Source organism: Arachis hypogaea, chromosome 20 (genome assembly GCF_003086295.3).
Source record: "Arachis hypogaea cultivar Tifrunner chromosome 20, arahy.Tifrunner.gnm2.J5K5, whole genome shotgun sequence".
Classification (NCBI taxonomy): Eukaryota; Viridiplantae; Streptophyta; class Magnoliopsida; order Fabales; family Fabaceae; genus Arachis; species Arachis hypogaea.
Window position 1 is genome coordinate 94441220 of NC_092055.1, and position 3880 is coordinate 94445099.

General features: G+C 34.0%; 1 non-coding gene across 1 annotated transcript; it reads left to right on the forward strand.

The window, feature by feature from the left end:
• The first annotated feature begins 629 nt into the window (after positions 1–629).
• Positions 630–737, forward strand: LOC112787504 (small nucleolar RNA R71). The gene has a single exon (XR_003194914.1). It is a non-coding gene; the product is annotated as a small nucleolar RNA R71 (small nucleolar RNA).
• Positions 738–3880: the final 3143 nt, after the last annotated feature.

The window sequence follows — 3880 nt, forward strand, 5'->3', positions numbered from 1 at the left end:
GACCTTGTTTCATTCATGAAACTTACAGTGGCTTTAGATAGATCAGAGACTAGATTTGCTAAATTAGAAGCATTTTGTTCAGAGTTCTCTGTCTGTTACTGAGTTGATGATGGAAAAGGCTTGCTGTTGTTAAACCTGTTTCTTCCACCATTGTTAAAGCCTTGTTGAGGCTTTTGATCCTTCCATGAGAAATTTGGATGATTTCTCCATGATGAGTTATAGGTGTTTCCATAAGGTTCACCTAAGTAGTTCACCTCTGCTATTGCAGGGTTCTCAGGATCATAAGCTTCTTCTTTAGGAGAAGCCTCTTGAGTACTGTTGGATGCAGCTTGCATTCCATTCAGACTCTGAGAAATCATATTGACTTGCTGAGTCAATATTTTATTCTGAGCCAATATGGCATTCAGAGTATCAACTTCAAGAACTCCCTTCTTTATAGGCGTCCCATTACTCACATGATTCCTTTCAGAAGTGTACATGAACTGTTTATTAGCAACCATGTCAATGAGTTCTTGAGCTTCTGCAGGCGTTTTCTTTAGGTGAATGGATCCACCTGCAGAAGTGTCCAGTGACATCTTTGATAGCTCAGATAAACCATCATAGAATATATCCAGGATGGTCCATTCTGAAAGCATGTCAGAAGGACACTTTTTGATCAACTGTTTGTATCTTTCCCAAGCTTCATAGAGGGATTCACCTTCTTTCTGTCTGAAGGTTTGAACATCAGCTCTAAGCTTGCTCAGCTTTTGAGGAGGAAAGTACTTGGCTAAGAAAGCCGTGACTAGCTTATCCCAAGAGTTCAGGCTGTCTTTGGGTTGAGAATCCAACCATAATCTAGCTCTGTCTCTTACAGCAAAAGGGAAAAGCATGAGCCTGTAGACTTCAGGATCTACTCCATTAGTCTTAACAGTATCACATATCTGCAAGAATTCAGTTAAGAACTGAAAGGGATCTTCAGATGGAAGTCCATGAAACTTGCAGTTCTGCTGCATCAGAGAAACTAATTGAGGTTTCAGCTCAAAGTTGTTTGCTCCAATGGTAGGAATGGAGATGTTTCTTCCATGTAAATTGGAATTAGGTGCAGTGAAGTCACCAAGCATCTTCCTTATATTATTATTATTTTCGGCTGCCATCTCCTTTTCCTGTTCGAAAATTTCTGAAAGGTTATCTCTGGATTGTTGTATTTTAGCTTCTCTTAATTTTTTTCTTCAGAGTCCTTTCAGGTTCTGGATCTGCTTTAACAAGAATGTTCTTGTCCTTGTTCCTGCTCATATGACAAAGAAGAAGGCACAGAAAAATAATAATAATAATGGAGATCCTTTATACCACAGTATAGGGATCCCTGTGTGAGTGGAAGAAGAGGGGGAGACAAAGAATGTAATATAATGGAAGAAACACAACTGTAAGGATGGAAGAGAGGTGAGATGAGATGTTAGGATATGAATGAATAAATAGAATGAGATGGGGGAGGGATAATTTTCGAAAATTATTTTGAAAAAGAGTTAGTGATTTTCGAAAATGGTTTTTGAAAAATGTTAGTAATTTTCGAAAATTTTTGAAATCAAAAATAAAAAATAAAAATAATTAGTTAATTAAAAAGAAATTTTTGAAAAAGAGGGAAGATATTTTCGAAAATTAGAGAGAGAGAGTTAGTTAGGTAGTTTTGAAAAAGTTTAAGAAACAAAAAGTTAGTTAGTTAGTTGAAACAAATTTTGAAAAGATAAGAAGTTAGGAAGTTAGAAAAGATATTTTGAAATCAAATTTTTGACAAAGATAAGATAAGAAGATATTTTGAAAAGATATGATAGAAATTAGTTTTTTTTTTTTTGAAAAAGATTTGATTTTTAAAATCTCAATTAATGACTTGATTCATAAGAAATCACAAGATATGATTCTAGAACTTAAAGTTTGAATCTTTCTTAACAGGCAAGTAACAAACTTCAAATTTTTGAATCAAAACATTAATTGATTATGTTATTTTCGAAAATTTGAGATAAAAATGAGAAAAAGATTTTTGAAAATTATTTTTGGAATTTTCGAAAATAACCAAGAATTTTGAAAAAGATTTGATTTTTGAAAAAGATTTTGAAAAAGATAAGATTTTCAAATTGAAAATTTGATTTGACTCATGAGAAATAATTTGATTTTAAAAATTTTTGAAAAAGTCAACTCACATTTTTGAATTTGATGAGAGAAAAAGGGAAAGATATTTTTTTGATTTTTGAATTTTTATGATGAGAGAGAAAAACAAGAAAAATGATGCAATGCATGGCAATTTTAGATCAAAATTATGAATGTGTGCAAGAATGCTATGAATGTCAAGATGAACACCAAGAACACTGTGAATATCATGATGAACATCAAGAACATATTTTTGAAAAATTTTATATGCAAAGAAAACATGCAAGACACCAAACTTAGAAATCTTTCATGTTTAGACTCTAATAAATAAAAAATGTACATGTAAAACAAGAAAAGACACAAAACAAGAAAAACATCAAGATCAAACAAGAAGACTGACAAAGAACAACTTGAAGATTATGAAGAACACTATGAATGCATGAAATTTTCGAAAAATGCAAGATGCACATGCAATTGACACCAAACTTATAACATGACTCAAGACTCAAACAAGAAAACATGAAATATTTTTGATTTTTTGTGATTTTCTAAAAATTTTTTTTTTTTGAATTTTTATTTTATATTTTTCGAAAAATTATTTTGAAAAAGAAAAATAAGGATTCAAAATTTTTAATATGAATTCCAGGAATCTTATGCTCTAAAGCTCCAATCAAAGGGTCAGGCACGGCTTGATAGCCAGCCAAGCTTTAGTATGTAACTCAGACATGACACGCCTGACATTACTTACATTCAACAGCCAATTGGCTAAGAAAGATAAAGAAGCTCTTCTCTTGAGTATAAGAATTGAGACATGGCTTTACAGACAGCCAGGCTTTAACATGCTTCATGAAACACTAGAATTCAATCTTAAAAATTCTGAAGGAAAATATATTTTTGAAAACATTTTTATTTTAAAAAATTTTTTTTTTCGAAAACAAAAGAAAAATTTTTGAAAGCTTTTTGAAAAATTTTTGAAAAGAAAACAAAAAGAAAATTACCTAATCTGAGCAACAAGATGAACCGTCAGTTGTCCAAACTCGAACAATCCCCGGCAACGGCGCCAAAAACTTGGTGCACGAAATTGTGATGTCCAGGCTCGAACTATTCCTAGCACGTGAGAAACTTGGTACGCGTAATCGTGATTACACATTCATAATTTATCACAACTTCGATACAACTGACCAGCAAGTGCACTGGGTCGTCCAAGTAATACCTTACGTGAGTAAGGGTCGAATCCCACGGAGATTGTTGGTATGAAGCAAGCTATGGTCACCTTGTAAATCTCAGTCAGGCAGATATAAATGGATAATGGTGTTTTCGAATAATAATTAATAAGATAGGGATAGAGGTACTTATGTAAATCATTGGTAGGAATTTCAGATAAGCGAATGGAGATACTTTCGTTCCTCTGAACCTCTGCTTTCCTGCTATCTTCATCCAATCAGTCTTACTCCTTTCCATGGCTGGCTTTATGCAAGGGCATCACCGTTGTCAGTGGCTACATCCCCTCCTCTCAGTGAATAATATGCTCACGCACCCTGTCACGGCACGGCTATTCATCTGTCGGTTCTCGATCATGCTGGAATAGGATTCACCCTCCTTTTGCGTCTGTCACTAACGCCCAACAATCGCGAGTTTGAAGCTCGTCACAGTCATTCAATCATTGAATCCTACTCGGAATACCACAGACAAGGTTTAGACTTTCCGGATTCTCTTGAATGCCGCCATCATTCTAGCTTACGCCACGAAGATTCTGGTT